Source organism: Athene cunicularia (assembly GCF_003259725.1).
Source record: "Athene cunicularia isolate RWA chromosome 4 unlocalized genomic scaffold, athCun1 chr4_part1, whole genome shotgun sequence".
In the NCBI taxonomy this organism is placed as follows: Eukaryota; Metazoa; Chordata; class Aves; order Strigiformes; family Strigidae; genus Athene; species Athene cunicularia.
The window spans coordinates 33,029,511-33,051,460 of NW_020799098.1; positions in this window are offsets into that span (position 1 = coordinate 33,029,511).

Consider the following 21,950-nt stretch of genomic DNA (forward strand, 5'->3'; position numbering starts at 1 on the left):
TTTTTTTTTTTTTTTTTTTTTTTTTTTTTTTTTTGGTGGTTGGTTGTTTATTTGAGAGCATCCGTGACAGTTGCCCAGAGAGATTGTGGCTGCCCCCTCCCTGGCAGTGTTCAAGGCCACATTGGATGGAGCTCTGAGCAACCTGGTCTAGTGGAAGGTGTCTCTGCTCCTGGCAAGGGGGTTGAAGTTAAATGATCTTTAAGATCCCTTTCAACACAAATCATTCTATGATTCTCTATAGAGCACGGTATCTAGTCCCACTGAAGTGTAGGTGAAATTTTCTGAATTTCAGCATTGTCTTGCATATGGAAAAATAAATAAAAAATTTAAAGACAATTTAATTCCTAGACTACTACTTGCAGAATTATAATTTAAATTCCTGAATTAAAATATATGTTTAACTCATTTTCCCTACAGACATATAACTCTTGTCCCATATACTCAGCAAGAATTAATTCAGTCTAGATCACATACAGAAAAAGATTGACTGAAGTGGGAGGATGGATTCAGAAAATTTGTAATATTTTGCCTAGTGCTATGAAAACTATGGTGACAACTAGAATAATTGCTGTTAATAAACTCAATGAGGAAGAAAGGACTAGGGAGGGACCTAAGAAATATTGCTGGCATGAGAACTAATGAATATAGATGACCACAAGGAAATTAAGGATACAAATAAAAAGCTCAGATGTTATTAGAGTGTGAATATGATGATGATGTCTGCACATGGTGTTTGGTGCACTTATTAAATGAATACTTACCTAGAATATTAGGCAACTACATTCAGTCATCCAGGTGAGTGGTTTAGTGCTGTGATCCTACTTCCTACCTTGCTCCTAGGAGACTTGACATCAGTTTTCTGAAACTGGACTTTACCAATTCAGTTATATGCATGCAGAGTTCTGTTTCCTTACTGAAAAAGATAGAATTCTGGAATTTGGAGGATGTTATCTCCTAAAGAAACTGGAGGATAAGATAAATTCTAATACATCTTGGAAACCATGTATAGTTTTTGACAGGATCGTTGTCCTTAATATATTTTGATACTATTGCATACGGGACCAGTCATGTTCCTTTTGAACCTGTGACTTGTTCTGTGACATTAACCCTTTCAGTTCCAAGGAATAACAATCCATTTTGTCAGAGAAAACTCAATGATTTCTAAACTTATATAAGAACTAAACCTGTTATTTCTTAAAATTCTGAATTACACATCACTGTATTTCTTAAAACCTATATTAGACTGATACACTCATGCCTTTGATAATAAAAGTTATTGTCGATTTTGAGATGATTTTCCAGGTCTAAAAAATACATTCCTCTATGTCACCAACAAAATGCATAAAGTCCTCATTGATTTGCGTGAAGCCAAATTTATCAGTCCTACAGATTTTTATATTTACTTGCTTCTGAGGTAATGATGTGTTTGCTCCTAGAGCCCTAAATTCCTGCCCAGTTCCTGGTTTTGGATATCTGAGAAGCTGGTTGCAAATCTTCACTATGTAATAGCTTTGTTACTGTTTCTGTGTCATAATTAACCTCCCTTAAGATTGACTGCAGTCTTTTCACTCATCACAACCATTGGATGGACAAGTGCTTTGGTAAGTTTATATCCTCCTCTGAGTCCAGTATTTTCTTTGATGGAAATGACACTTTGCATGGTTCTCAGTTCGTTGCAATAAGCTTTTCAGGTCTGAATTTAGTATCCAGTTCTCCTTTCAGGGTTGCACTATCCAAATGGTGCATTAGCCAAAACAGGGATGCCAGAAAAGCTGCCACATAAGCACAAAGTAATTCTACTGAGGTCACACTTTCTGTTTTGAAAACAAAGAAAACAAGTTTATACTTTGTGGAAATCCCTAGATTTCCTTGCTTGATTCCACAATTCTCTCACTCTCTTAAGTGTGACTAGAAAAATCTGCTTTGTCTAATTCAGTTTGTATTTTTGCCAGATATGACAATCTAGCGAGGAACAGAGGTGTCTTTTAGTCTTTTTAACTCAAATCTGGCAGTGTACAGTGAAATCTTGAAAAGATGCCTTTGGGTCTACCCTGCTTTGTAAACAGGGTACCCATGTAAATGTTGTTTGTTATAAAACAATAAGATCCTCTTTCAGTTGTACTTTGTGAGGTGAAAATTTTACCAGCATGTTGCTCCTAGTGTTGATTTCTGCTCATGGTCTGTATACATGTGGGTAATAAGTCTTTTCATGTAGGTTGCAAGTCTGGTATGTTCTTCAGTTTCTACTCTTCATAAAAATTCTCTATTTTATAAGCTCATGAGCACAGTGCAAGAATCTCAGCTTTGAAAATTTTTGGCTGTCTCACATTCTGCTCATTCAGCTGGGAAGTGGGATATAGCAGTTAATTGTGCCCCTATCCCTCTGCTTCTGCCCAGGACTAAGCTGCTTACCAGTAATTTGTTTTCTTGTCTTTAAGTTCACAGTTTTTGCTCAGATAATAACACTCTTCTTTGGAAGATTAAATAAGACTTCCTAATGTATTTTGAATGTTTGCACAAGGAAAAAGAAATATCTTACTGTACTGTAACAATGCAAAATTGTTATTTGCTTTTATATGCATCCTTTATTGATGACTTTATTTCAGTTATATATTGTAAAGTTATCTTGGAAATACTTTTTAAACCTTTAGGTTTCAGCCAGGCTTGAAGATATTTCAGAAATGAGGCTTGTTTAGAAAATATATTTAAAACATGTTTCTTCCTGTGACTACCTGCATAATTTAGATGAGAAACTAGATTTGGATTGTGTTCATAATCAGGATTATTCAATCCAAATAATGTTCTTTTCTTATGTGTATTTGAGATACTACAAGAACCTATATATCTCAAAAAAACAGAAAAAAACTGAATATATCAATCTTGAGGAAGGAAGGGTGTCAAAATAAGCAACTCATCTACACGCAGATTTGCTGGTCTGTTACACTGCATTTGAAGCCAGAATGGAAATTGCATGTCTACTGTTACAAAAATACTTTAGGGTACTAAAGCTGGACTAATCTTTCTGTTGTTATGTTGAAGTGTTCCTCTCACAGTTTGAGTGTTGCTCTGTAAATGTGGGCATGCACAGAGAAGATGTTCATGAACATTCTGCTCTTAGTATGGACACTGAAAAATCAACCCTTCAGTGACTTGCCACTGAGGCAGAGAAGTTGGTATGCAACTATCCCAAGTTTTGTGGAAAAGCAATTTCATGCATGATAGAGTTCTAATACCCAGTTTTGACCACTTTGCCTGTGTTTGGATCAGGAGTGATCCAACTGCTGATTTCTGTTGCAAAACTTGATGTTACCTCACTAATTGGCAAAATTTTGCAAAAAAAAAAAAAAAAAAAAAAAAAAAAAAAAAAAAATTGCAGATGTAGCAATACATCTATTTATCTCTTTCTTGTCCAGGGTATTCTTTTCCAAGGCTTTATTTAAAAATGAAATTATTGTGTATTAAAGTTTGGTTTTGGAAAATGTTTTTTTCAAGAGGTGTCTCCGAGATTAGACCTGACAACAGTGAGAAAAAAATACAGCACACTTACAATCATTTCTGAAAGTAGCAATGGCAGGTTTCCAGCACAATGGGTATTTGAACTTAATTGTTTCCATTTTCTCCAGAATTCCATTTGTGTGTCTTTTCAAGTTGGCCTCAGTGAAGAAGGATGACCTAGACGGAGGTGACTTACTGCATACTAGATAGAAGACTGAAGAAAAGTATTCCCATGCACTGCTAGGTTCTTAATCAGCTGTACCAGAGCAATGTTTGAGTAAAAAAAAAAAAATTACAAGTAATGTGGTGTACATTTCAATCTTTCCAGGAAAGAATGATCAAATTTCCCTCTAGAGCAAAAGCTAATTTGGCTACCTGTACTGTAAATTATCATATTTCCAAAAGTTTAGGGGTTTTGTAACATTAAATTGAGAAAATTAATATTTTAAGCCATTTAAAATAGAAAAAGAGAGATTTACTACCTCTAATGTTCTTGCAGGGTTGTAAACATTTGAATCAAAGATCTGTGTGTGCATTCTTCCCCTAGATTTCATGTGGTTGTTATTAAATATCTCGGGAAATCTGCACTCTCTACTCACTAGCACATTAGCAGGTATTTTCTTTTTCACACCCTCAGGTTAAAAATTGAACATTAACATTTTAATAAAGTGGCACCCTGTCACAGACAGAACCTTTCTTCAATATTTTGTGTGTATGTAGCTGGGAGGGAGTTGGGAGCTAGGAGTATCTCTTGACAGTTACTTCTTTGGTGACTGATGAGTGCTTTTAATGGCTAAATCTTGTAAGAATAGGATGAAGTAGCAGAATTGGAAGGGGAATAATATAAGTTAGACATATTAAGCTCTTTGCCTGAAACTAGTTGAACCCCTATATAAAAGAGCTATTGAGATATATTCCTTATGATTTTCTTCTTTCTCATTTTAGAGGCATGGGTGAGGTTGAGATAAGTGATACAAATGCTGTCACTTTAGTATTAGGTTTCATGTTAAGTGGTTAGAAGCAGCAAGAAATATTTCTATCCAATTAAAACAAAACCAAACCAACAAGATAGCAGAGATGATCAATTCCTCTCACTCTTAGCAAAGCAGTTCCCCTCACCAAGATTCCTTGCTGAGGAATGTGGAATGACTAGTATTTTTTACAGTGTAAAAACATATCCTTCTGGCTGCAGTCTCCATTGGTATATGGGTTAGCCTTCCTTTAAGGCAGTCAGGCACTGAGATACAGAGCAGAACTGGACTTTAAATGGTGTGATTTTAATACTGACTTGTGGAAAACAGACTCTACAACTTGAATAGAGTTATAAAGCAGGTATGTTTACTCTGGCGCTGGGGTGCAAGGGGATTTCTCCACAAAGCTTGCACACCCCCAGCACATTTTACCAAAAAACTTATACAGTGTGGGTATACATATTCATGGGATTACATAATACAAATATCCATATGCATAAGTAAGGCTGGGTTAGTTCGAAAGGCTGATGTCAGCAGTTTATGTTCTCTTTGCACCTGCGCATTGTCTCCTGCGGGGCATCTTCGGGGATTTATTGCAGGAAGGCTCGTAGTCTTTCTCGCCTTGTACTTTTCCTCAGACCATGCCCAGATTCTCCTAGGCAATTTCTTCAATAACAAGAGTGTTTTCAGCTGGTTTATTCATTCTATCTTATCTAAAAGTATCAGTGTATCCACTTCTACTGTCCATATATGGCTATCTTATTCATTACCAAGACTAAACTAGTTAGAGCACATCTGCTTCCCAAGGACAAAACCATAATTTGCTGAACACTGCAGTTTTTGGTAGATTTTCACAGTAAATTGGTTTGTTTTGATGAAAACAATAGACCTTGATAAAATTCCACAGAACAGTCTGGGCAAGCAGGATTATTAATCAAAATTAGCAATATTCAAAAATACTATAAGTAACACTGTTAAGTTGCTATAAGTAAATAAGTTGCAAGGCAGTTTGCTATAAGTAAGTCTCAAAGCAAGGAATCATTTCTCCGTATCAATACTTTAAATGACAGATTCCTTTGCCTGCACAAAGCCTCTTTTATAGCATTTTGGCTGGAGTCAGCACATGAGAAACAAGTGCAGGAAAAGGAGTGAATGTTGTGTCTGGAAGTGTGATACAGAAAATCAATGTATGTACTTCTTCATTATGGAATGTGTACATCAAAAATATTTGACTAAGCTATCCTGGTTTACCTTCAGTCAGTACAGTAACTGAAGTCCTTTGGGGGCTGTGAAAGTATAAAAATTCATGACCAAATGACAGAAAAACAAGAAAATACCTGTGAAATCTGAGCAACACTTTAGACCTAAGCTTCAAATTCTAAAATTAGTTTATCTCCTGATGGGATTTTTCTTGAGAGGTCAGTAGGCTCTCAAAGGGGTTTTGTAGTTTTCAGTGGATGCAGCTATTGGGCCTGTTGAAATTTTTTCACTCATTGAATACTCTTATGTATTTTTTTGAGTACTCAGACGTCTTTCTGCGTGCATTGTCAGGAAGTTTGTTTCAAGTATTTATGAGTTAGAATTTGGGTTGCTGAGATAGTTTGAAGCAGTTTTCCTGATATCTCTGTTACAAATTATATCAGGAATTATCTTTGATGTACTAACTTTGTCATACAGGCTTGAAAAAGTAATGAAAATAGAAGAGAAAATATATATCAAAGAAATTAACTATTTCAGTTCTGGAGTTGATCTGAATAGTCAACATGATCCCTTGTGTCCTCTGTATCCTGTTGTATCTGTTATTTGTCAGGTTCTCTAGAATAGCTCTAACTCCTGCTAAAGATAATACCAAGAATAAAAATACTTAATTCTTTGTATGATTTTTGAGATCTACTTAATTCACGTCAGTACTCAGTCATCACAGAGATGAAAGTACTGTTTATTTGATTGCCACTGATTCAGGAATTTTAAGATGATTTACAGCTCCAGAGTGTTTATTCAGTCTAATCATTATTGTATTTGAATGGTGTCTGGAGATTAATGGGGATGGTAATACAGCAATTAATTGTTCTGGTACAGCAAAATATGACTGTAAAGGTCACTGCATTTCTTTACTCATGCAGGTTCTCTTTGAAATGGTCCTTTAAATTGTTGCTCATTTTCCAAATTCATTAATATTATAGCTATATTTTTTTTATAGAGATAATTAATATTGTATCTTACATCACATGCAAATATAGCAACAGTACACTATTTAATCTGAGTATTATCAGAATTTACATCTGATTCTATAATTTCATATACTTTTTCCTGGTTGAGAAATGTACTTATTCTGAGGGAACTGCTACAGTTCCATACTGGGTTTTGCTCCTCTACTTTCAGAAATATTATTAGTCCAATCTCAAAACAAGGAACAGTCACGGTAGCCTGTGATTTATATCTATAGTCTCCAATAGCAATACTTTTTTTCAGTAGATCAGACTTTTCATGAACTCAAGTCTAAGTGAAGTGCTTATATCAAAAGTGGTTCACTGAGCTATCTTAGTTTACCTTCAGTCAGGACAGTATCCTCTGGGAGTGAAAAGTGAAAGTATAAAATTCATGATCATTCTGAATTAAACATTTGTTCTATTATGATGCATGATGTCACAGGGATCCATTTGGATCCCTTCTCTTTTGGTCTCTCCCTACAAATACATGCTTTGAAAAAGATGAAGCATAATTAGAAACCTTTAGATTAAACAAAATACAGTTAGTTTCTACATTTAGTTGAGTCAAATGTAAGTGCTGTATCATCCACGTGAAGAGAAATTGTCAGATGCGATAGATGGTCAGTTACTTTGAAAAACAAGAAGTGAATGATTTAAAATCAATTCACTAACTGCCTTTCTTGGACAAATTATTTTCTGAATGATTACGTATGCTGAACAAACTGAAAAATCATAAATAGACATAAATAGATTTTTTTTTTTTTTTAATTTCAAGGAAAGTTTCCAGGAAAAAGCTTTTCAATAAAAGGAGTATACATGAGGTTAAATTTTGGAAGCATCTGACAGATTTCAGTGAAATAAAAGTGGCTGCTGAATCTACGTGGAACAGGAATCTCAAAAGAAAGAAGGCAAAAACATTGATGATGACCTATGTGGAAAAGACTTGATGAGTGTTTCAGCTGGTGAATCAGAAAGTTTGCTCATAAGTGAGCAAACAGGGAGTTAAGGGAAGATATACTAGGTATACATTTTGTTGTACAGGGTGGGACAAATATTCATGGCAAAGGAAGAATGTGGACAGAAACAAATCAGAGAAGATACTTCCACATGAAGCTTGCCATGTACCACTCATATGGCACCAGCTGCTTAGTGATAGAGGATCAAAGTCAGTATCAAATAGGAATGGCTATCAGATGGTCATGGCTATGACAGAGAAGACTGATGTATGCTACATCATTTGTTTTGCTATGGGAGAAAGAAGGAAAATAAACGGACTTCTTTTTAAGCTGAGCAAAGAAAAAACAAACCACGCTATCAAGGGAAACACAGGGCACCCCACTTGCTCTTTTATAATAAGAATCATTATGACTACCCTATTTTTTGTCACTTGCATAAAATTACAATATTATTAATGAGAACATCTTTGGAATTTTTTGTACAGACAATAAAGTAAATGGATTTTGGAAAGTAAAATCACTAGATTTTCAAGAAAAGGAAAAAAAAAAGTATAGATGAAGGGGTTTTTGGCAGTAGAATCAAGGCATTTAGTCAGATGTACATAAACAACAGAAGACTCTTGATTAAGGGACAAGTGTTGATAACAAACAAAATTTAACATTTGAATAGTTCCAAATAAGGCAGACTGAACTTCAGCTTTTTTGTCACTATACTAATAAAAGGGATTATTGCAATTGTAGATTTTTAAAAATTGTCTTACAAGAGGCTTATCATACTAAAATCTATAATATAGGAAACCGCACTCAAATTAAATTAATGATTCACTGTTATTTTATCAAGGTAGAAATTATAATATGTTTTTCAAGGTTTTGTATAAGTTTAACAACACTATTGCGATGATATTAAAGGATTTTATGTGTCAACTGATATGTTCAGATTTCACAGATGCTATTAATTATTCTCTAGTAATGTTTTGGGGCAAATTCATGTTGATAACAAGGCCAACAAAAAGCAATGATTCCATTTCATCTGTCAGTACCTCATGCAAAGACCTTAAAAGGAAAAAAAACCTTTTGCAAAACCAAATTGTCAGCTGTAATATATCAAGTAACATACACATTTGCTGCTGATTTCAATTTTCCAGAGCAAAGATTTATTTTATATTCTTTATAGATTTAAAACTGTTTTAAATAACTTTGATCAGATAAAACTGCCCGTTTATTAAGATTCAATAGGAGAGTTGAACTGAAATATTCCTATTTTGCTATCAGGACAATCTTCCAGGAGACATTCAGGCCAAGAGACACTGAATTCATGTTTCTCAGGGCTTTCAGTCCTAAGGAATTAAAAAGTATGCACAGTCTTCTTGGTTTCAATTTTAAACAACTACTGCTGTGACTGCAGTCAGGCCAATTTCACACCTGTAAAATGTTTTAAAAAACACTTGTTAAATGCACCTGAGGACTTCAGCAGAATCATGCTTCCTTCCAGGATCCGAATAGGGCTTTTGTAGGAGAAATGTGAGGATTTGCTCAAGGTGAGGAAGTTTTACACCTGCAAAGAAGCAGGACTCCAGGTACTTGCAACACTGTGTAAAGGAGAGAGAGATGTCGTGTGAAGGCAAGCTGTGTAGGAAGCAAAGGTGGAAGAGACGTGTATGTGCGCTTGACGTGCATGTTTGGTTAAGGTCACAATTTCAGGCTGATAGACTTCAGTTTTATTTAAGTTTTGGTTAGGTGCCTTAACACACTACTGGAATTGGCTGTAATCACCACAGTCCTACTTTGGATAATTTCCATATTCAAACACAGTTTTAAAGATGTGGTATCTCAGCACAAAAGATTTCATTATTTCCCTTTGAACAAGACAAGATGTTTACTTGATATAAATAATACCAACAATATAGCTCAGACCATAAAAGAGAGTGACAGCTGTGCAATTAGTAACCATATAACAATAAATGTCTATGAGAAGCTGGGGAACATGCATATGCAGCTGGTGCCAATATACATACATCAAAGTAATTAACAAGAGTCCCTTGTTTGAGTAATAAATGCAACAAAAGTTTAAACTAGGAAAGTAAAAATTTACTAATTCTTGAGTGCCATTTGTTTTGAAAAGTGACCACTTTCAAGACATCAGTTGGGTATATTCAGATTTATAGTGCTCATTCTGCTACAGTTTTTAGTGCATGTGTAAAAAATATGGTACATAATCTCATTGTGCTCACATTGTCCAAAGAACCAGACATTGACTTCTCTGCTTTGCCACAAAACAGTCTGATAGACTACCTAGTTTTTGCTTTTATAGACACTGAATCTTAAAAATTGCATAGGTGTCAGTCATGACAGGTATCAGGTTGCTGAAAATGTATCAAATGCAGAAAATGAAAATGCAGTATGTTAAATTCATACAGGTAAAAGAAACTCTTAAGTGTGGGGGGAACTCTTTTTCGATGCTAGGTTATATTTTTATACACCAGGATTGATCCTCAGAATATAATTTATTTGTGAAATATTGTTGTTTCAACTTTGATACTTAAAACAAGAAAGAAACTGTACATCAGGGACACCACATTACCCCTGCTCAGAGTTTTGTTTAAAATTAAATTTTATTTTTTGTCTTTCTGGTAAGGTAACAATTTCTAAGAGAGGTGAAGTGACAATTCAAATGGAGATCAGTCTTATGAAAACACAGCCTTGAAAATAAGTTATTATACATATTAAAATAAAAGTTCCAAGTTACTGTAAGTTTAATGATGACTGCTCTTTACCCTTGTGACACAGGAGTCATAACAAATGCTGGAGAAAAGATAAAGCTGTGATTTTCAATATCATCCTACAAGATAAAAAAAGGGGAGGTGGAAATTATCAGAATTAAACCACTTACAATAATAAATATAATTTCATAGAGCAATATTTTTCCATGTTTCTTAGTACTGAAAATGTCTTCCCCACTGAGACATGTTGAATATGCAATGTTAAAGGAATTAAATGGAGAGAAGCTAAGTGTAAAGATTTCTTTGAATTTCTCTGTGCAGAGAATCCTTGTTACCTTGCCCTGGATGTTTTAATTTTAGATTCTGTCAATGCAGAAGTTCATATATTTCTTGCATGAACTAGCCATGGGTTTCTGTTCTCTTGCCTGAAAACTTTGTGGTTCCATGTATTATCTTTTCCAAGAAAAAAACCTAGCATGGCATTTGTTGAATGAGCACTTGCTTAACTTCAGGCTTCATGTACAGCAAATGAATTCAATTTCAAGTTCTGCTTTAGTATCACAGTCCCGAACACAGATGACCTGAATTCAGTTTTGGTAATTCCTAGGGCAAAGTGAAACTACAACCATTGTAAGTGCTAACATATTTTAACATCACTGCTGCTACCAATAAGAAAATACAGTCTAAGTTCTACTGCAATTTCAGAATACATTTAGTTTAAATGGACAAAATCCCACTGGAAATTAGTGATGTTTTTATGTAATTTTAAAATTTAGTTTCTCATCACACAGTTAACATCTGTACTACTTAGTAAGTTTCTAACCTTTTTAGCACAAATTATAAACTTCCTCAGAAGTTTAATCTAAATTCACAGGTAGACTTTTTAAGTGACACTTTGATCGGAGCAACTCCTACCAAGGTCTGCATTCATTAACTACCGGGTGTCTGAAGACAAGTCTGTCAGTCGACTTGAATATGCCTTTTCCATCTGACCACACACACAGTTGTACTTTTAGGGAAAAGCTTTCAAGACAAAATATTTGTAAGGAATGTTTGTTTTTCTTCTTCCTGCCCCTGAGCTAAACACTCTCAGAAGCTGTTAAAAAAATGTGAGCACTCTGACTTCATCCTAATCAACTTCAAATACAAATGACTGAGGCCACAGAATTTCTCAAGCAGAAAGCACAGAGAATTGTTACAAAAATCACCACTGCTCTTTCAGCAATACCACTGAATGAAAAAGAATAAATTGCATGGACATTAAATACACTTTGCAGAATACTTTGTTTATTTATACAGCTCAGTAGTCTCTAGACAATTTAGAGTTTTTACTTGTGTAATTAACCTATTGACCTCACATGAAAAAAGTATGCCAACAATACATATCTCTTAGTAGTTAGCTATTTCAATGAATGTGAGTATTGATTTTTTTTTTCAAAATGCTGCACAAATATATTTTTCAAATTAAAGGGAAAATAAAAAGATATCTGAGAAGCAGTCAGGGAATCCTTCTCTATGGTCCTCCTATTAGCTGCCCCTCTGTTTCAGATTTTAATGAAACCGATTTTGACAGATTTTGGTGATCACAAGTGCATATATTTGAAAGAAACAAAACTTATGAATAAGCCTATAACATGAACACAGATCTGAAGAGTCTTAAATATGGAATGGCTCAAGTCTTCATGCCAGCTCCATGCATTTGAATTTTTGGGGTTTATCAGAGAACTAGCTTTCTAGATTATGTTGGTTGATTTATAGCTGCGGTCATAATATACTTAAACATTGATTTTTACATTCCTTCATCAAGAAGGTGATCAGAGAAAACTTAGCTAATTAGGCCACGCTTTCCAATGCATTTTTGTACAGCATAGTTGGTATTTTTCAAGGCTGTTACTAAATATTTAGATGTTACATGGTTCTGAAACAACCCTGTTGAACAGAAAAACTAAGTTGTTGACAGCTTTGGCTTGTTGTTAACTATACTGGTGTCTCCTAGCTGTGGGTTAACTCCTTGCTAACATGGACATCTGCTCTTCAGTGCTTGTGCCATTTTCTGGCTATATCTTCTGGGGGACAGATGGGTTTATACTTTCAGACATGGTAGAAACAATATTTCCGCCTCTGTAAGGCCAGAAATCAACCATCCAAAACTGTAATGACATGTGAACGTAAGAAAAGACATTCATGATTTGGTTGGCTCTCCTCTCCTATGAAATGGATGTATCATTTCTCAATCCAAGATAAATATAGCATTTATGATATGTATGTACACTCGGATAGCCCTAATGTAAAGAGGTTAAGTAAATGAAGTTATGTGATAACAGAATCATGCTTATTGTCAATTAATTGACTACTTCAAAGGAATTTGCAGCATTAAGTTGCCAAAATTATTCTGTATGTTGCTATCAGAACTACTAGCCCTTAACTAATGGAAGAGCTTAGCAGAATGGTTGTCGATTTGTTTTTCCATGTGGACTACAATTTACTAAAAAGTACTCTCTCAGGGATCCCCTGTTCTCTTGTTAATAATATTTCTCTAAATTGCTTGCAAAACCTGCTTATATAGGAGAAAAAATACTGGAAAACAATTCTAATTTCTTTTTGTTGCTGCTAAATCACATGTAAAAGCCAAAGACCAAGACCTGGGAGTAATTAACCTTTTAGTTCAGCTTTGCAGCAGAATTTTACACCTAAAAAGGCAGAAACATGCTTATCTGACAGGTCTTAGTAGTTTGAAGATGGTGGCAACAATGCTATGGGTATTTTTAAGCCTTTAATAATTTTAATTTTTTGTAAATATTAGAATAATACTTGATCAATGTTGGAAACGAAATCTGAAGCAATCACTAGCAGTAGTTTGGTATGACAAAGCACCTTTGTTTTTTTTCCCCGTGTTTTGAAATCTTCCCGATAAATCTGAGCCGCCTCTTGAATTACTTGTTTCTGCATTTTAACTGTGAGGCTACAGTCAGATGGTTGGTCATCCTTAGTAGAGTAAGAGCTGCTTTGTACTTCCCTGATTCACCCATGACAGAAATGTCATGGTGCAGGGATGCTTATGGAAGCGGTGTGTTCATAGATCCCTGTATCAATATTCTCTTTCTAGGAAGAGTGAGAATTGTTAAGGCTATAAAGAAAACCAAGCTATTCTTAGCCCTTAGCAGTCTTTCATCAGCTGCAGTTATCTACTGAGTAATGTGATGGGAGGAGGGAGGTGGCCGAATTCCCTCTGCCCCTTTACCATCAGTTGCACAGTTACAGAGGTCAGACTGAATTGCAGCATACAGCATGTCTGGTCTGTGATGTAGACTTGTTAAGTGATGGTTTGGTGTAAACAGTAACTACACAGTTTCATTCCAAGCTCATCTACCAACCTTTTTCTAGGTTTGTTAAGTTTGTTGTTCATCCCTTTCCTTAGCTGGGAAGTGAGGCTAACACTTGTACCAAGTGTGCTGAAGATAGTTCTCTGTACTTGTGAAATTTTTGCATCCTCTGTAATAAAAGATAAAAAAAAAACACCTATGGATTAATATGAATTCTTGAAAGTGTATGTATATATTAACACATTTCCAAAAATGAAATTATGCAAAGCCTGGACTAGTTACAGTAGGTTTTCAGGTTGTGTAATTGCTTTGAATATGGCAGGCATTGTTTTCTCCTGTGCTTTTTTCACAGATTTTAAATAACTAAACCGCTGAAAATTGTCTTTCAAAGTATGTGTGGAAGGGGATTTGGTTATTTGAATGAATGAAATGGCAAGTATATTCTAACGAAAGGTTTTACACAGTCTCTAGGGAAAACAGGTTACGTTTTGGGTGAGTGATTTTACCTGCCAGTCATAAAGATGTGGTTCAACAACTGCCCCAACCCCAAGCCATGTGGTGATCTGAATTTAGTGCCCAGTCAAAGCAGAAATATAAAACTCAAGCTGCCTCTAAAAAAAGCTGACTCTGTGGTGAAGAAGGAATGACTAGAATGTTAGGGAGGAGGGAAAGTTTGTGCTTGATAAGGCTGCAACATTTAAATGTTACAAAGACAACAAAAACAGGACAAAAAACTATGTGAAACAATCCAATCGTTATAAAAAGACAAGTCCCAACTCTCCAGCAGTCAGCTGTTATTGAGTGATTAAACATAAAATGTATATATATAAGAAAAATATATTGTTATCTGATAGGTATATACTATGTACAACTCTATAACACATTCATCCCACTTGAAGTTTTCTCACATATAAAGCAGTGAAATTAGTCTCAGCAAAGCTGATGCATTCAACTTAAAAGGTCAGAGGACTGATTTATAACATTAGCAGATTTGTTGCTAGTTTTGCTCTTCGGGATTTGAACAAAGAAATTATGTCTGAAGAGTCAGAATGGATTCTAAATAGTATTTTGTATTTATATTTAAATAATCTTTTCCCAATAGCCTTTGGATATTTTTTTAAACCTAATTTCAAAGCATGTATTCAAGATTTCTCCTGAAAGTATAATTTCTAGGAAAATTCTAATTCTCTTACTAATGTGTTCTGTAGGAAAAACCTAACACAAATAAATACATTTCAAAATGCACTTTTAAAAATCAGTAAAGTGTTTCTAAAACCTCTGGAGATTTTGGAGTTGTTTGGTGTGGGGGGCAGTGAGGGAGGGGTCTGTTTGTTTTGGGTTTTGTTTTGTTTTGGGCTGATGGTTTGCTGTTTTTTTTTCCACAAAAGAAAGAAATGAAAACAACCCCGGATTATTTTACATTAAAAATATGTTATTAATTTGGAAATTGGCAATAGATTAATATACAATTGAGCACCACAAAAATTAGATGAATAAAGGTAGCTTATGAGGACAGCCAAGTCTCTGATTCATTGTGAGTAATTGAGAACTAATTCTGATGGTCTCAGAGGTATCCTGCTTGAAAAGTTAAGGTAGCTTCCAGGGGATTTCGGAGTGCAGCAGTAATGTACCCCATCATATGTCTTTGAGATGTTGTTTATTTGCCTCGTGCAGTTAGTCAGCCCTAATACCTGGGGAACTAGAGAGAAATGAAGCTGGTCTACTATCTGTGTCACTTCTTGAAATAACAGCAGACAAAATATTATTTTTTCCCCAACTCTTCACAAGAGTACAGTCCAAATCAGGCCCTAGTTTGGCCTATTGGAGCACAATTTTACAGGACTATCTCAGCATACCTTAAGACTTATTTTGACTTTGCTTTTCCTTTGTTGAACATTGTAATGGATTTGAAAATTTAATACCTGATGATGTTCATGGTACTATGGTACTCCAGGACAAAGGAAGCATCTCTGTGGGTATAGGTTTGTCTAAAATCAACTGTCCTGAACATTTAAGTAAAAATGTGTATGCAAGGATTGGTGCAGATACAAATGTGAGAACTAAATGTGGAATGGGACATACAAATCATCTGGCTTTATTATGCACTGGACTGGGCAGCATTCTAGCCAAGACAAGCAGGGTGCTATGGTAATGCTTGATGTGCTGGTATCATGTTGATGTAAAAACTGTAGCAGCATCACTCTTCCAACCCATGCACTTTCTTTATGTGGTGGAGATGTATCCTCTTAGGCTACAGATGGAAACTAAAGTTCAGTTGCTCTATTATATATTCATAATCAAGTCCATCTATACATAATAAATTTCTAACAATTTTTAAACCTAAAATACATGTTCTTCACATTTTCTGGTACTGACATATATCACTTTTTCTATAAACAAGTAAGATTATGCTAAATTATATCAATATGATAAAGATGAAAGAAAGCAAAAGCCACACAACAAAACTCAAAATATAAATAATAGAACTCAGTGAGTATATGATATTAAGCTTGGGATATTAGAAATAAACTGACAGTTTTTCTGTTATGTTATGAAAGTATAATAAATGCCATTTAACTAAAGGATTAAGTTACTTAATACACATGATCATACAATTGTTTAAAGTAGAGACATATAAACTGTGTTAGCATCATACACTTGCTGTGAGTTAAGGTTCATAATCACAGAATCGTCTAGTTTGGAAAAGACCTTGAAGATCATCCAGTAAAACCATAAAAGTAACACTGACAGTTCCCAACTACACCAGATCCCTCAGCGATGTGTCGACCTGACTCTTAAACACCTCCAGGGATGGGGACTCCAACACCTCCCTGGCCAGCCCTTTCCAATGCCTAATAACCCGTTCTGTATAGAAATGCTTCCTAATATCCAGTCTAAACCTTCCCTGGCGCAACTTGAGGCCATTACCTCTTCTCCTATCACTTGTTTCTTGGTTAAAGAGGCTCATCCCCAGCTCTCTGCAACCTCCTTTCAGGCAGCTGTAGAGGGCGATGAGGTCTCCCCTCAGCCTCCTCTTCTCCAGACTAAACACCCCCAGTTCCCTCAGCCGCTCCCCGTACGACCTGTGCTCCAGACCCTGCACCAGCTTCGTTGCCCTTCTCTGGACACGCTCGAGTCATTCAATGTCCTTTTTGTAGTGAGGGGCCCAAAACTGAACACAGGAATCGAGGTGCAGCCTCACCAGTGCTGAGTACAGGGGTCAGATCCCTTCCCTGTCCCTGCTGGCCACGCTATTGCTGACACAAGCCAGGATGCCATTGGCCTTCTTGGCCCCCTGGGCACACTGCTGGCTCCTGTTCAGCCGGCTGTCAATCAACACCCCCAGGTCCCTCTCTGACTGGCAGCTCTCCAGCCACTCCTCCCCAAGCCTGTAGCGCTGCTGGGGGTTGTTGTGGCCCAAGGGCAGCCCCCGGCATTTGGCCTCATTGAAACTCCTCCAGTTGGCCTCAGCCCATGGCTCCAGCCTGTCCAGGTCTCTCTGCAGAGCCTCCCTACCCTCGAGCAGATCAACACTCCCACCCAACTGGGTGTCATCTGCAAACTGACTGAGGGTGCACTCGATCCCCTCGTCTAGATCATCAATAAAGATGTTAAACAGGAGTGGCCCCAAAACCGAGCCCTGGGGTCAACACTCGTGACTGGCCACCAACTGGATTTAACTCCATTCACCACAACTCTTTGGGCCCGGCCACCCAGACAGTTCTTTACCCAGCAAAGCATGTGCCCATCCAAGCTGCTAGCAGCCAGTTTTGTCAGGAGAATGCTTTGGGAAACGGTGCCAAAGGTGTTACTTTAGTAAACAACATCCACAGCATTTCCCTCATCCAATAAATAGGTCACCCTGTCGTAGAAGATCAGGTTTGTCAGGCAGGACCTGACTTTCATAAACCCATGCTGACTAGGCCTGATCCCCTGGTTGTCCATTATATGACTTTTAATGGCACCCAAGATGACCTGCTCTATGACCTTCCCTGGCACTGAGGTCAGACTGACAGGTCTATAGTTTCCTGGATCCTCCTTTCTGCCTCTCTTGTAGATGGGTGTCACATTTGCCCCCCTCCAGTCCAATGGCACCTCCCCAGTTAGCCATGACTTCAGGTAAATCATGGACAGCGGCTTGGCGAGCACATCTGCCAACTCTTTCAGCACCCTTGGGTGTAACCCATCCGGTCCCACAGACTTGTGTGCATCCAAGTGGTGTAGCAGGTCTCTGACCACCTCCTTCAACTGTGCTGATCTCAATCTGCTTCCCATATTAAGTTCTATATTAAATTTCAGTAATACTTTGCTTTTTTGGAACTGAAACAAAGATTACATATAGACATTAATTTTAAATATAAAATAATGAAGTAGACTTGGATAAATTGTCCCAGGCTTTTGGCTGTCTTCACTACTGTAATGTTGTTGTTTTAGCAACAAATATCCTTTACTTAAATATGGCAACACTGTGCAATTTTATAGCAGTTCATCTTTGGCAAGTAGAACTCTGTTTTGGCTTTAATCTTTCCTAAGGTCATATTCAGGTTTTATTCAGAGAGAAGCAAAAGCATATTTTCACTATGTTACAAAATGTAGAAAGGAACAACTTAGAGAAAAATAAACCTCCCAAAGGCGCAATTTCCAGACAATGATTATAGTTCATATTTAACAAAAACATCATATGAAAAAGTCTAATTTAAGTGAATGAACAATAATTGTGAAGATGAACCACCCATTAGACAGCAGGAGGAATTACAAAGGATGACGGATTCAAAAGGATGGATATCTTCATAGCCTTCTCTAAGGATGTAGTGCAAGACTGGTTGTCATTTGCTGACTGTCACTGTGACAGAGGAGTATCCTTCAAAATTGAAGGAGGGCCTAACAAGAAAGGATTAAGACAGAACTCTAATTTAACAACATCTTCCTTTCTCACACACATGATTCATGTTCCTAATTAATACCAATTAGAGTTCAACTCAGTACTATACAGCAGTTTTTTGTGGGTTTTTTTTTGTTTGTTTGTTGTTTTTTTTTTTGACATTGCAAAGAGTGTTATATCTAAGTGCAAATAAGGACATGCCTACTGTTTATGAATACTATGCTGAAAGGTAATTTTTTTAATGTCAGCATCAGCATTTCTTGCCCTAAGTGTATTTTCAGAAGCAACACATCAGATTCTACCTACGATCACACTAGTATAGATGTTATGCAAGAGTGTAAATACTTTTACAAAACCTTGAATTCCTTTTTTCTTGGTGTGATGTGCATGTTCACATAGTGTTTAAGGCTTCTGATTCTTGATAATCTGAGAATCTGCTGGTGAAAACTTTTATTAAAATTGTTCATCTATGGGTTAAAGTTGAAGTTACTTCCTGTAATTTTTGCACTGATCCAGAGCTTGGATATCATACTTCAAATTGACTGAACTTTAATTCTCAGGGAAGTATTTAAAAGGTGACTAAAATGAGAATGGAGGTGCCCTCTCCACAAGGAGTCACACGGAGAAGACAATAAGCAAAAGGTACAAGTTACACCAGGAGAGATTTTTGCTCAACACAAGAAAGAAATTTTTTACTGTAAGAAGATTAATTTACTGGAACAACCTTCTCAGGGATGTGACAGAGTCCCCATCACTGAAGTTTTTCAAGATGTATTTGGTCAAGGTGCTAGATAGTCTCATCTAGACTCCCTTTCCCATGAAAGATTTGACCAAACGATCTTTTGAGGTCCCTTCCAACCTAGCCAATTCTATGATTGTATGATTCTATGATTGTATGATTCTATGATTCTATTAATGCTTACAGGATAGGTTGCTTTCTAATTTGTGCTGTTGATGTTGAAAGTCTTCCCAACTCTCCTTCTTGTGGTGCTCTGTCCAATGTACCATTTCCATACCAGTTTGGTTATGATGATTGAGCCTCTTTGCCACAAGCCATTAGGCTCAGGCTGGTAAGTCCGACTGGGCTGCTGTTACACATACATTTTTGATCAGGTCATATTTGACACAGCTCAGTCATGTCAGTCTGCAAAAGACCACACAGACAAGTCCTCTGAGCCCTTTCAATATGCATGAGTGGAAAAGAACTGTATTTTTCAAAGCTGCAGAAAACATGATACAAATTGGGATGTGAGCTGATAAATGCCTAGATGAGAGATTCACTGCCTGGAAGGCAATGGAAGGCAAATACCATAGTATTGGGATTCCAGAGGACTTTCTGTGAGAGAATGAACATGTGGGCAATCCTGCGTGAGAACAAGACTGATAAGAGCCTCAGCTGAGCAAGAATGCGATAAGGATGTGACCCTGAATGAGGGGGGAGAAACTCGAGGAGACAAACAACCCCCAGAAGGGGCTGGGATGGAAGAGGAAGTTCCACAAAGCAGGGAGCCTGGCACGGCTGATGTGGCACTTTTTATACAATCATACGGAGGTTTAAAGCGCGGGCTAAGTTAACTGTCCAATCTTGAGGACTTGTACTGCATGTTACTCACGTGTGCGGGAGAACATTATAAAAGGGCTTTCTTAGTTGTAATAAACGGGCATTGCTTGATCGCATTGGTTGTGTGCATGCTCAGCTCTCCCACACCATAGATCTGCAAACTACGTGGATATGATGACTCAGATAGAAACTGAATTTTCAGATTACACTTAGGGTATCATTTTGGTTGTAGATATTGATGAAAGGTGTGATGAAATGTGTTATCTGTAAAAGTAAAAAATGAGAAAATGTGTATCAATTAGGAGTACATCTGTTTTGTCAGCTGCAGAAAAGTGGCATGAGACTTTAATTCAGAACAATAAGACAAGTGAGAGACCAATGCAACTGCTGCAAAGCTTTGAATGGTGAATAAAAATAGAGCTCAGAAGACATCCCAAAAGATTGTCAGGGGTGTTCAAAAAGAATCAAGAGACAACAGCATCAGAGAGTGGATAACATTTCAGGAAGGGGACCATTGCTAAAGTAACCTGACTTAGTGAGAAGTACGGTTCTGAGTTTTGGGTTCCAGATGTTATTAAACTTGAACAAGAACAGCCTAGTGGAATACAAGGGGTAAAACTAGCCTGGAAATAATCCAGATGGATCTGGAAGAGAAAAACTATTCAATGCTACAATATTCTTACCAAAATTAGAGAAGAAAAAAGAAAAGAAAAAGAAAAAGAAAAAGAAAAAGAAAAAGAAAAAGAAAAAGAAAAAATGAAAGAAGAAGAAGAAGAGAAGAGAAGAGAAGAGAAGAGAAGAGAAGAGAAGAGAAGAGAAGAGAAGAGGAGAGAAGAGAAGAGAAGAGAAGAGAAGAGAAGAGAAGAGAAGAGAAGAGAAGAGAAGAGAAGAGAAGAGAAGAGAAGAGAAGAGAAGAGAAGAGAAGAGAAGAGAAGAGAAGAGAAGAGAAGAGAAGAGAAGAGAAGAGAAGAGAAGAGAAGAGAAGAGAAGAGAAGAGAAGAGAAGAGAAGAGAAGAGAAGAGAAGAGAAGAGAAGAGAAGAGAAGAGAAGAGAAGAGAAGAGAAGAGAAGAGAAGAGAAGAGAAGAGAAGAGAAGAGAAGAGAAGAGAAGAGAAGAGAAGAGAAGAGAAGAGAAGAGAAGAGAAGAGAAGAGAAGAGAAGAGAAGAGAAGAGAAGAGAAGAGAAGAGAAGAGAAGAGAAGAGAAGAGAAGAGAAGAGAAGAGAAGAGAAGAGAAGAGAAGAGAAGAGAAGAGAAGAGAAGAGAAGAGAAGAGAAGAGAAGAGAAGAGAAGAGAAGAGAAGAGAAGAGAAGAGAAGAGAAGAGAAGAGAAGAGAAGAGAAGAGAAGAGAAGAGAAGAGAAGAGAAGAGAAGAGAAGAGAAGAGAAGAGAAGAGAAGAGAAGAGAAGAGAAGAGAAGAGAAGAGAAGAGAAGAGAAGAGAAGAGAAGAGAAGAGAAGAGAAGAGAAGAGAAGAGAAGAGAAGAGAAGAGAAGAGAAGAGAAGAGAAGAGAAGAGAAGAGAAGAGAAGAGAAGAGAAGAGAAGAGAAGAGAAGAGAAGAGAAGAGAAGAGAAGAGAAGAGAAGAGAAGAGAAGAGAAGAGAAGAGAAGAGAAGAGAAGAGAAGAGAAGAGAAGAGAAGAGAAGAGAAGAGAAGAGAAGAGAAGAGAAGAGAAGAGAAGAGAAGAGAAGAGAAGAGAAGAGAAGAGAAGAGAAGAGAAGAGAAGAGAAGAGAAGAGAAGAGAAGAGAAGAGAAGAGAAGAGAAGAGAAGAGAAGAGAAGAGAAGAGAAGAGAAGAGAAGAGAAGAGAAGAGAAGAGAAGAGAAGAGAAGAGAAGAG